The sequence below is a fragment of the Prinia subflava genome, assembly GCF_021018805.1.
Source record: "Prinia subflava isolate CZ2003 ecotype Zambia chromosome W unlocalized genomic scaffold, Cam_Psub_1.2 scaffold_2cwr_NEW, whole genome shotgun sequence".
Classification (NCBI taxonomy): Eukaryota; Metazoa; Chordata; class Aves; order Passeriformes; family Cisticolidae; genus Prinia; species Prinia subflava.
Window position 1 is genome coordinate 392,567 of NW_026960607.1, and position 13,289 is coordinate 405,855.

General features: G+C 42.5%; 1 long non-coding RNA gene across 1 annotated transcript; it reads right to left on the reverse strand.

The window, feature by feature from the left end:
* Positions 1–542: 542 nt before the first annotated feature.
* Positions 543–6,780, reverse strand: LOC134564959 (uncharacterized). Its single transcript, XR_010083719.1, has 3 exons — positions 6,099–6,780; positions 5,225–5,353; positions 543–827 (listed from the first exon to the last, which is right to left on the reverse strand). It is a non-coding gene; the product is annotated as an uncharacterized LOC134564959 (long non-coding RNA).
* Positions 6,781–13,289: the final 6,509 nt, after the last annotated feature.

The window sequence follows — 13,289 nt, forward strand, 5'->3', positions numbered from 1 at the left end:
CTTGCTCAGCAAGCGCTGGATGGTTTTCTTAACGTCTCTTCCGTCGGACATGACCTGTCCCATACCTTGAGTTCCCCTGGCTCACCTGTCACGTCCGGCGTACAGATGATTGTAGGCCCAAACACGGTTCTTTCACCGCCACGATCAGTTCCAGGGGCGTCGCCAATTGCCAGCAGACTGCCGGTTCTTCTCCGGTCACACGGAGCACCAATTATTGGCGATTATGAGAGACGGGAAGACTGATTCGGTGATCAGAATTCGATTTTACTCAGGTTTTCCAAAAGCTTATATACTATTTCAGACAGGTTAATCATTTCTACTACAATAATCAGGTTAAAAATCACACAGAAAACTCATGCATTTTACAACAACTCTTTGCTTGCAGAAGTTGATTGAATCTTCTCTCTTCCCGTAAGCAGGTATAATCCCACCTCCTGTAATTTTCACAGTTCTGTTTGTTCCTGCCATGGCATCTTGGTTATCAAACCAGATATGCTAATCAAGTCTGTTTGACTCTCTGTCTTGTGTATTCCCAGATAATTCTATAGGCTATTGTGATCTATTTCGATATTTCAGTATTCCAGGATGTACATCCAGGATATGTCTCCCAGATGGTGGGGTCCAGTTTCCAGATGTGGGAGTCCAGTTTCTATTTTCTAGGTCCATCAATCTTCGATAGTGATTTTTCAGTTTCTCTCTTCAGGAGCCATAAATCAGTGAGCTGAAATCTTTCTTTCATGTCCAGGATGTTTTCCCACCTTCTGTGAAAGGCCTGGGCCCCCTTCTTATTTCCTTCTTTTGTCTAAAAGCCTTTTTACAATCTAAAACTACAGTTAAAAATTCTTTAATACAAAGTAAGCTTCTAAAGTTTTAATTAAAAGACACTTATTACAGAATAGCTTGAGATTTATAATAGGTAATTGCAAGCAAAAGATTTATTCAAAAACTTCCTTCTATGCTTTCCTCAGCTGTTTATTAGAACTCATCTTTATAACTGTCCCATGGCCGTGTTCCACAACTACAATTACACAGATTTTCTTCATTTCCCTGACATGAAACATAACTTTGTATTTCACAATTCATTGGAATTAACTGTTTGCTAAAGAAAAACATAACCAGAACTGTTAGCTTCAGACTTTTACAGACCCTGGAAAATGTTAAGGTTACAAAAATAACATGCATAGACATGAAAAGCTGAAAGATAGGTAGAAAGGTAAAGAACTAAAAAAAAAAGTAAAAGCTGTTGAGTATTTCCACACATTAAATTGTTTAGATGGCTTCATTCTTATCTATTCTGTGCACCAACTATACTTTCATACTTATTTTTTAAACCCTTTACATCTTAGTAATACAACTGTGACACCAAGCATTTGTAGGTGAGACACTAATTTTGAAGCTTTGAGAAAAGCTAAGGTTACAGTTAACAATAGATGTTGCTGATTTAGCTGAAATGAATAGATAAGCTTTGCTGAAATCAGTTAAAAGTTAGAGGATGGTTAAAAGAAACCGGATTTAAGATCAGCTACCCCGGATTTCATAACTCATTGCTTGTCAAACAGAGAAACTAATCAATACAACACCAGACCTCCTGTTTCCAGAAACCCACTGAAATAGTCCTGGAAAACAGGAAACAGGGAGTTCTACCATCCATCAATCACACCTGCATTGAAAAGGTTGAAAGTTTATAACGAGGAAGACTTGTTTTACTTCCTTCTTTTGGTGACCACTCCTCACAAAAGGACCACCGACCCATTTCAGGGAACAAACTACGCATGCTTAATAGCCTTTTTGTCAATTAGCATACGAAGTGGAGAAGAGGAAATGACAGAGGTATGAATATGCATTTGTATTTTGTGTATTCAACATTTTTGTAAATAAAAGGCTTTGTAATTACCTGTGATCTTTGCAGTGCGCATTAGGGAGCTATCCCACGCGCTGCCCGGCATCGCAATAAACATACACTTTCTAACTTTAACTGTTAGAGAGTCTTTTGTCCCTCACAGTTGAATATTGATATTAGATTGATATTCATATTTTAATAAATCATAGGTATCTTAAAAGTGTTTTCATTTTGAAGAAAGAAAAGTCTCATGCATTCAGAATCACCTCCTTGTTTAGCATGCACTGGGAGTAGGGAAGATTGCAGTATCAAGGATGTGTCTGAATCCTCAATAAATCTTCCCATCCAGCACCTTTTTAGCTTATCCCCTTAAAATATAGAGGGCTTGGGGAGGGGTCTGGTGGTGGCATCTTTTTTCTTTGCTTCATTTTGCTGGACAGTGATGTGACTTGGCATGGCTGCTTTAGGGGAGGTAAAGGAAAGGTGAGTGGAGTCACGCTTTTGTTCCTTGGCCAGCACAATGTTTCAGGTCAGTGAGCCAGGCTGCCTTTGCTGCTGTGCATTCACCTTCTTCCCTGTATTAACCCCAGCAGCTTTAATACACCTTTTCTTGGGGAAAAAAATGCTTTTCTTCCCAACGCAGTTTTTGTCAGAGAGAGTTTTTTACTGGTTTAAGGAAGCATTACACAAATACTTTAAGCATGCAAGAGTGAACTGCTGCAATCATATACAGCCTTAAGCATGAAAGGGTGCTTCAAGAATTGTAACTCTTTAAAAAGCTTTCCACTATGAAGGTCATTCTGCCTGGATCTGGTAAATTGATCCAACGGTTCCTACAACTCCAGGATGTCACAAGGGGTGGGACAAAGCTGTGTCTGAGAACCCCAGACCTGGTACCGTAACAAGCACTCCCAAAAGCAGCGTGCTGTGTTTTATATCTGCTCTGCCAAGTGCTGGACTGGGACAGTGCAGAAAAGAAGCCAAAGGCAAGATATTTTCTCTTTTTTGTGCCAGCTCTTGCAGCTCTGGGTTTTTTTCCATAAGGCCTCAGTCCTTACAGCCTTGTAAATAAATTCTAGCTGTGACAACTGAAGAAAATCACAATCTTTCCATCCTTGTTCCCCAAGCCCTGACCACCCTCCAATCCCCCCTAAAACCATGCAGGGTGCTTAAATAGCCCTGAAGGCAATAAAAATACATTAAAAAAATGTTTTATGAGATAAACTGGAAATTCTGTATGCTCATCGTTAGCAAACTATTTTGTCTCTTCAGCTTCAGACTTGTGCCTCTTCTTCATTCTTTGAGGATAAAGGGTTTCCTAGGGTTTCTAAAGGACTCTGTTGACCTTTTCTGGACTCAGCTGGCTCTTTCAGCAGGCAGCACTTCTGTTGCCATGGCAGTGGGAGCCAGGGCCTCAGCTCTAGTCAAAAGGGTTGGGGGATTTCTTCTGAGGCATCATTGCCACAAGTAATAGAGCAATTAGGTGAGGATATATAGATGCTGCCTGGGTTATCTGACATGGCATATTTTGCTACAGGTAGGTAGCTATGGCATTTATGGAGCAAATTACTTCTTTGTGAATTTTGTCAGGCAAAAGGTCCACTTAGGGACCTCTTCTATACTTAACTTCACTGTGGCCTGAGAACATGTGCTTCAAAACAGTGAATGGTGGTGTACTTTGTGAGGGGAGTTACAGCAGCTCCATCTTTTTGGGGAAAAGCCAAGTGCCAATAGGCATTCTCCTCATAAACTGTATTTCATTTAGAACTTGCAGACTTCTTGCCCCCTCCACAAGAGCAGCTGCTGTTCACAGTCAGAGTCACAAACCATCCAGCACTGCAAAGCCACAGAACTTTCACTGGGGTTTGGCTTTGCAGATGGGAACATCTCCATGCAAGTAAGCTCATATTTGACCCTTGCACACAGCTGTCCCCATTACGACCAAAAAAGCTTAGAGAGAGGCCTGCAATGCAGTTTTGTGACCAGGTGCACTCTAATGACAGCAGTACAAAATTCCCCTGTGCCAGTTCACTCAGCTCACAGGACACAGAAGGACCAAGAGTCTTCCTCAGGGCTATGCACCGACTGGGCTCTTCCTAGCCCTTCTTTGCTCCCTGCTGTATCTCCCCTCACTTCTCCATAATCGTTGAAAATATAGGTGGTATGTGGAAGTATTTTTTGATTCTTTTTTCTCCTCCAGTCAACTGATGAGATCATATGTTTGTGGTTTTTTTCAAGAAAACCAGAGAGAAGAGAGGGAGCAAGATCCATTTTCAGTGAAAATGTTCTTCTTTGGTGAATGTTAGCAAATGGTGTAAGACCACTAAACTAACAAAGAAGTTAGGTTTTGTATATTGCTTAAAAGTAGAACACTTATGAGCTTATGTTGGTTCTCTCCAGAAAAGCAAATAAAGACCATGATATATTAAAAAAAAATCTAAATAACATCCACAAGGAGCTAAACACACCTTATATGCCACATGCTATAAAAACTCATCTAAATCACTACTGCTTTTCACAGAATATAAATTCAAAGATGCCAGACAAGGTCTAATCCTTTTACTTACAGAAAACTACTTAGCACACAAATAAAAACCTTAGTTAAAAAAAGATGTAATCTTTAAATTCATACACAAACTGCTGTTAAATAATCTGTAAATTGGTGCTCTTCTGGGCAGAGTACATATTTTGTGATATACTGTTGTCTCTTCATCTGACATGTAAACTGTTTTCTTTATTACTGATATAATGATGCTTTTTAAAAGATGAGCTGCAATATTTATATATGTCACCACTGTGCTCAGACACCAAGCAAAGAATACTCCAGCAGGAAAATAATAGAAAATATTTAGTTCCTCTTCTTCAAACATGTGCTTTAGAAGGAAAATAGTTTTGTTTGATGGAAGCTCTCAGGGGAACTGGAAACATAGACCTTATTCATTACTAGACTTTCCCTTATTTAATCACATATGCATTGACAAGACTGGTCTGAGAATTACCACAGCTCCAGCCTTTAGGTGTAAGCTAGCCGAAGATTATCTCATTAATGGGTCAGGTGAAGATCTAATGCAAGAGAATGGTTTTTCCCATGGAACAGAAGTTCAGCAATATTCCTTATACCAAAAGTAGCTAGCACACAGGACATGAAATTTATTATTGTTGCTTTTCATTTACTGGAAATTAGGATGTGGCAGTTCCTAAACCAACACACGCATTTCTTAACAGAAAAGCTGTGTCTCCCCACCTTCCCTGCCCACAAGCTGCAGTCTCAGAAAGAGTTAAACAGACAGTTCTTGTTCTCAGGTCTACAACCCCAAATGGCTTCATGAGCTCCCTTCTGATACTGACATTGACTTGCCAACATCAAGAAGTTTAATCACTAACCTGATTTTTGGTTGGTGTGGTTTCATGTCCATTGTGTGTTCTGGTCCTTGAAGAGTCAGGGTCATACCTTCTTAAAGAGCTGCAAATGCAGGTTTCTTGTCATGAGAATGGAGAAGGCTCAGCTGGTCACTAAGGAGGAGGCAAAAACAAGACGCCAAGTGAAGCAGCTGAGAAAATCCCAACCCTGAGCATGTACTTGTAAAGGCTTTTATATAAATCTTTGACATGGTCCATTGCTATGTGGGATTGATGAGGAGCTGGCAGTTCCTGCCCCTGATTGCAGTCTCCTGTGTTGGTGGAACCAGCATGGACTCTCCTGGGTCACCTGAAGCATGTGGGGTGGCCTAAGGAAACACTTCAGGGTGTTGTCCAATGATGATAGGTTTCCTGCTCTCCATTGGAGTTCTGGGAAGCACCAAGGAGATGACCATAACCAAGTAATCCAGACAAAGTGCACATCTCTAGTTCAGGCAGTAGCTACAGAGCCAACCTCTATGGCAAATGGTTGTGAGGGATTAGTTTGCAGGTGCTACTCCTGGGGTTAGTCCCCCTAGCTGCACTTTCTGAAGTCTTCCCACTTCTCTGTCTGTTAGGAGACACTATCCTTCTACTTAGCAGTTTGCTTCCCCCTGCCAAAATAAAAGTTTACCCTGGCGTTTCCTTGAAGTAGAAGCTTATTAATTCTAAATCAGGAGGCATGTTTAATTAAAACAGTGGTGAATGTCACTTGAGAATCACTTAGGCAGAAGAAAAAAAAACACTATTAAAAACCTCTGTGTTTTTTCCCCACATCTTAAAAGAAAAAAATTAACTAATTAGAGCAATTATCCAAATACAAACATGCCACCAGACACTCTCTTCTGCATCTACTCACCAAGGCTTCCAGCTGAAGAAGTTATTACAATGTCCCTTCAAAAATCAGAGGGCAGATACTGGTGCTGACCAGGAGTGCAGACACATCTTCCCACCTGGCTGGGGCAGCATGTTGTCCAGACCTCAAAGCAATTCCCACTATGCAGACAGGCAACACTCCTTCAACTGGTGTGGGGAATTACCAGTCAGAGAAGCAGGGATGTAAGCACCACCACTGAGCCGCTAATGTTCAGAGCTATTGCCCAAGGTGGTGGTACACAGGCTTTTCATGATGGGAGTTGAAAGGCAGCTGCCCTATGCAAGCCCTAAGGTGGAGCTGTGTCTGTAGGCTGAGATCTTGTTGCTGACCTACTCTGTCAGAGAGCTCTGTTACCTCTGCAAGGAGCTGCCCAGGCAGCAGGATCACAAAGTGCTCTCACCCTTCCCCATCCAGAGACATTGCAGAGGAAGGAGGGAGGCCAGGAAGTAGGAGCCAGGCTTGGATTCTCTCCTTCTTGACTAGCAGGAATACATAACAGCATCTCAGCCTGGAATGAAAGGTCAAAGCAGAAACTTGCCTAGTCTCCATGTCCCTCTTCCCAAGCTGAGAAGCTGCATTTGGAGTTGATAACCATGCTCCAGTAACCATTGTGTAACTCTTGTCTCTCATATTCTTGCAACCAGGGACAGGACATTCATTTCAGTGCAAGATGCAGTTCATTCTCCCCGCAACAAATCTTATTACCTAATATACCCATACCTGCAAGAGCTCTTTAAAGCTTTTTCCTTGAAGGTTTGCACCTGATGTTATCAAAGGTAATTAGATAATTGACACACAATTCACAGAAGGCTTTCTGGTTTCTGTATATGTGGTATTTTCCTTGGGTTGTGAACTTTAAATTATGCAAATGGGAAAATTCTCTGTTGTTTTACAGCTTTTAACTTTAGGCTATATTAAAACTAATGCCTAATTGATCTTGATGTATCTAAACCACTTTATTGTTCTTTTAGTAATAATTCTTCTCTGTTTCTAGTTGATCTCTTGCCAAGGGTTGTGCCTGTAATGTTAATGACGCCAGTCTCTTTAGGGACTTGATAGAAGTTTATGTTATTCATCAAAGCCCCCTGACTTACAGTTTGTTTTGTTGTTATAATCACCGGTTCATGGAAAGATATTTACCAAGCTTTGTTTAATAGAACTGCCTACAAGAAATTAGTCCCAAACAGTTTAAGTGGAAAGGTTTGGTAGAAAATCACAATTTTTCCCTAATTGGGCTGTCTTCAGTTTGCATTTGACTACAGTATCCTTTAAGCTCTCTAGACAAGGAGGAGTCACATTTTCAATGCATGCTTATAGTTCTCTTAGTTTTGCGAGATTTGGTGTTCAGGGTCTTTGGAAGCAATTTTCACTTTAACTGCTCCTTCAGAAACAAATAAAAACTACATTGTGTCCATTTAAATCCTACCACAACTCTGCCATATGCTGTAGATGTCAGGGATGGATTTAATCAACAATATTTGATTAGAAGGTTTTAGGATAGATGTACAGCACTGAAGAACTAAAGTGTATGAGTATGCATAAAATTAAGTTAGAAGACTTAAAGAGACACAAATTTAAAAAAAATTTACTTTAAAGGAAAATAATATGTAATAATCGACTCTTTCTTCCTTAGTCTTTGAAGATGATTGCCTAATATTGTTCTTCTATGTGACTCCTAACCTTTTACAGTTAATCCTCTTTATGATGTATTTTATGTCTTATTAGTTGTAGGTAGAAGAACTAGTGGTGCTGGGAATTTCCAGGGATTTTTTTGTTGCTTTTTTGGTGGTTTTCTTTTGGTGTGGAAGTGGGACAAATAAATCTTGACTTACATGACTTTTTACTAGAATCAAGTCCTCACAAACTTTTTCAATGCTTCCTTACTTGTCACTTGAGGACTATTATGTGTACACAACTGTTTTGTCCTCACTTCTTGATTTCTCTTATTTAGGTGGCCATTCAAGACATGATTTACAGTATTGCCAGAGCTAATGGTGCTCTTTGTTAAAGGAGAGAACTTTGTTTTCTCCTTCTGTCAATATTACACAGTTGGCATGGCTGGAGCTGTGGGAATGGGAGCAGCAATATAGCCCTGGGCAGCCCTGCAGCTGGTTGGGCTTGTCTAGTTCTTTACCCACCTGACACGGAAGGTTATTATAGCAGCAAGAGATGTACAACAAACTGAAAAATTAATGCTGTAGCTTCTGAGAGGTATTTATTCATTCAGATCATGGTATTTTTTTTGAACTGCGGTTTAGCAATCTTTTACTTTGTATCCTGTAATGTAATACATCCAAATATAAAATAGGACAGGTGTACAATCTTTATTCCATAGTTCAGCTTCTTAACACTTCAGAAATTTAAAGGCATGTGCTCTCTGTAAATCCTTTAAGCATGTCCTGAAAACATTATTTTAATGCATCAGTGAGTTGGTCAGTTTCTACAGCTATTATTTAATAACATCTAAGCCAACTATCTCAGACTAGTCAGCACAAAAGTGTATGTTTTCATTTTACTTATTATAATGTATATATTACTAATTGCAGTCTATTGTATAATACTTCAAATGCACACACCTGAAAATATTTTCCTCATTTTTTTAAGAGAGCTATATTTCTTAAATCACAGTAACCAAATATTTTGACCTTGTTTCACAGAAAATTAGACAACTCCATCTTACTTGTTGATCAATCTCTACTAGCTGCCTGTGATAAATATGGTATGTTAATTCGTGTTCTTATGGATTATAGTATGTTAAATCATAAATACAAACTGTAAATATGTTATGTGGAATGTAACCTTAGTTTCAGAAGCACCGTCATTGGCATCAGAAAGGAGGACACATTAAGATAAGCAATCAGTTCTCCTCCCAAAGGCAGCAGAGTCATCAGAGTCCCACCATCTCACTGATCACCAGAGGAGAACATCTGTCCATTCAAAATTTCGTCTTCCATTCATTCACGGGTGGACTGAAATTGATACTTCTCCCTCCCATAGGAGACCCTATTCAGCAGACCAACAACAGAGATGCATTCGAATAACTATTCCAGGGAAACAAAGAATTGTGGGGAAATCTTTTGCCAGGGCAAAATAAACCATATAAAACCTGGACCCCAGATGGGGCCAATTCATGAACTCTGGGGGATTGCAGTGTGATAGAGGCTGCTTTCCAGTTCACCCTTTGACGATCTCGGGTTATCGTCATCGTAACTCCGCTTGTTGGTTTTACTGAAATTCTGTAATTTGATTTTTTTTAATAAACCAAATTATATTTCAATTAGCAAAGTGGATTGGCATTTATAACACTGCCTATCAGCCCAGCTCATTACTGGCTGTCTTGCTTGCTGGGACATTGGACAGGGGTTACACAAAGTTCTCTCCAGTTCTTCTTGGCATTTTATATATAGTTTATAATAGTTGAATTGCCAGGAAATCTTTTGTCCTGAATGTTGTTTAACAGCAAGTGAAGGCTGTAATTCCAGACTCTCAGAAAAGTGAGAGAAATGGATATTTTGAAGGATACCTGCAGGAAAGTGTGTTTATTCACAGGGATGCCTGGGAAACGCTCTGACCATCAGAAAGACTAGTTGATAAGTAGAAGCACATCAGAGGCTCAGAAGGGACCAAATATTTATATTTTGATACCTAGCACTTGTTAATCATATGTGTGTGTGGGTGTCTGTGTGTGTGTGGACTGGACTGCTGTGAAGTGTTGAGAGATGTGCAATGAACCACATTACCTGGAGAGCTGGCCAATATCAAGCTACTTCAACCAACAGAGTCTGAGGTGGAAAACTGCAGGTCAGGCCAAATTTGGAAGGAATGTACCCCTTGCCAGGATAACAACTGTGCAGAACAATCTCCAGCCCCAAAGAAAAGGTTTATATAGCCATGCTGCAGATTTGTATGAAAAACTGGCAGCAGAAGCCTGATGCATCAGTATCCTTCCAGGTGTAGATTACCATGATATGCTTTGATGTTGTTGGGGGTTAGATTTGCCTCTTTTTCACTTACAGAATTTTTTCCCATAAGTTTCTAAGAAACCCTAATGACCCTACTTAGCCAGAACAAAGAGAGTAGTTGAAGGACATGGCAGCACAAGGCTACACCAATTGTTTTTAAGTCTCTGGGAGTGTCCCTCAGAGGGGAGAGATAACTCGAGCTTTGGGAAAGGTAAAAAGACAGAGCTGGGGGAGGGGGGGGGGCTCTTGCTCTCAGCATCGGGGAAGGCAGTCAAGCTGCCCCTCGCTGCAGGAAGAGTTCACGGCCATCACTCTGCCTCTGCCTCGTCCTGGGAAATCTACCATCATCGGCTTGTGTACCCGGGAATCCTGAGCTCATTTTCTCCAGCCCTCCCCCCACTGCCGCTGCTTCTTCGGAGCTTTGAGGCTCTCCTGCTACTCTGTAGCCCAGCACTGCGCAGCCCTGCTGGGACAGCCCCTGCCATTCCAGCTACTAGCACAGAGCTCCTCATCTCATCTACCAGCCCGGGACTTCCCCCCGTTCCAGCTCAGCCTCTCGGAGTCCTGCAGGGGCACCGAGATCAAACTGCCCCGGGCTTTTTTGTGAAAGAAAGCCCTCAAGGTTCTTGGTTCTGTTTATTATCAATGCTGTAGTTGTTGTTGTTTGTTTGTTTTGTCATATATACTAGTAAAGAACTGTTATTCCTATCCCCATACCTCTGCCTGAAAGCCCCTTTAATTTTCTAAATTAGAATAATTTGGAGGGAGGGGATTCGAATTCTCCATCTCTAGGGAAGTCCTGCCCCCTTCCTAGCAGATACCTGTCTTTCAAACCAAGACAGATTTTTGGTGCCCAAGTGTGGGGCTTGAGGGCATTGAGAGGAAAAGGAATAACAGTTCTTAAGTGACCTTGTGCACTGGGTATAGAAACCTCCCTAAATAGCATCATGTGGTCTAGCTTACCTTGGTTTGGGTGGCATGTGGTTGTGGCTGTGTTTCTCCCATTTGCAGGCCCTTATTTAAACATGGGCCCTATAACTAGGGCTACTGTGGCTGTTATCCAGTTTGCACTATGGGTTAATAAGGTGAGGAATTCATGGATTTTTAACTTCCTCTGCAAGGCAGGCACATGGATACATGGCTATCACACACTGTTTGTTTGTGGGGTTACTTTAACAATGGTACCTATTGTGAGGAAATGACACCAGGGGAAATTTTTTCCCAACCCTTCACTCAGCTGTTTGGGTCTATTCCACCAGTTTTTGAAGGGTTTAAATCTTCTCTGAATGCTAATGATATCATACAATGGCTGGTATTGCTCACAGGCTTATTCTATTTAGTATTCCGAGACAAGGGAAGATTGGCCTGGATAACCACCCTGATACCTACCCCAGAGAATAAGGATACTGCCCTAGAGACTGAGGGTGCTGCCATGGAGCCTGACACTGCCCCACAGACTAAGGATGCTGCCCCACTACCTGACCCTGCCATGAAGCCCACCTCAGAAATGAACCACCCAGATTGGGTGGGAGTTCTGGTAAAAGAGATAGGCCAGATGCTGAAGGAGCACACTTCCCTAGTGGTGGCCTCATTGGCCTCATTAGCCCCAGCTGGTGGCAAACCCTCCCCCTTCCCTGAAGAGGGAGAGTCTGAAGGTGCAGCAGTGGAACCCACAGATGTTACAACCGTCCAGGTTCCAGCTGAACCACAGGGGCAGTCACAGCCAGCAGCAGTTGCCCCTGTGGAAAGGAAGAAATAGAAGGTGAAATCAGAGCATCCAGGTGATAAGGATAAAAAAGGAGGGCCCTCACAACCCACAGGTGAGCCAGAGGTTGAGATCATCACTGAGTCCCTGTCATGTGAAAATCTCCATAGTCTGCAAAAAGATGCTGCACGACGGGGACGTGAGCCTTATACAACCTGGTTACTTAGGGTCTGGGACCTTATGGGTAGAGGTGTGCAACTGGATGGTGGTGAGGCAAGGAATATGGGACCCTTGACCCAAGACTCAGGTGTGAATCAGGTATTTGTAAAGGAGCAAGGACCCCTTCACCTTTGGGAGCAGCTTTTAATGAGTGTAAGGGAGAGGTTTGTCCACAGAGACAGAATGCAGGAGCACCACCATAGCATGCGCTGGAGGACTCTTGAGGAAGGGATCCAACAGCTGAGAGAAGTGGCAGTACTGGAGGTAGTTTTTGGGAGGGGTGGACAGCATGACAATGACCCCGACAAAGTCAGGTGCACAGGGCAAATGTTGCGGAATCTAGCAACTAAAGGGCCATCTGAATACACCACATTCATGTCAATGATTAATGCTGATACCAACCGAGTGACTGTAGGTTCTGTAGCCAGCAAGCTTAGAAATTTTGACAGTATGATCAGTGGCCCAATGCAGGCTCAGGTCTCTGCCATGGTTAAAGAACTCTGTCGTGGTTGGGGGGGGAGGTGAATTTTTCCAGGGGAATGTGGGCAGGCCAATCAGTGATCAGGTTTTGTGCTGAGACTTGGATTGGCCACTCGGAGGTTTGGACACGCCTCTGAAGACACAAGGGGTTAAAAGCAGGACTCCAGGGGGGTTTGGCCTCTTTTGGGTTCCAGTTTCAGCAGGGAAACATCTCCTCTCCCCTTCCCAGTTTCTAGGCTGGGTGGGGGAGGGGGGCCACGTGGCCGGTCTGAAGAGAACCACGCTGCAGACTAAAGTAAGCTGGGGCCCCGGGGGAAGAAGAGAAGATTTGAGTTGATCTGGCCCCATCCAGGCTGGAGGGGTGGAAAACTGTGGAGGTGCCTTCCTTCCTCCCCCCTCTCCCGGAGAAAGTGCCCAGCTGCATGGGAGTTGCCGAGCCAGGGAGTGCCTGAGCCTGCAGCCCCCTGCCGGGAGCCAGAAACTGTTAACTCTTTCTGAGGCAGAAAGAAACTTTTTTCCCAGACATTGATTCTCATGGCTAGTGGTTTCAGAAGAGAGGGAAAAATAGCCTGGGACCGAGATGATAAAGCACGACTGGAAAGAACCCAATGGGCAGGGAATTGAAGAAGAGTGGCTTCTGAGCTGGACTTTTCTTGCATAATGTTAGCCATAGACTGAACTCAAGTCTCTTTTGAACATAAGAAATGCTCTTTTGAGCATTTTGGGGTGGATGTAGCCTAGCTCGACTTGCTGCAGTGAAGTGAACAGAGCAGGGAAGGGAAAGGGTGTGGTGGCGCCCTCTGCCCA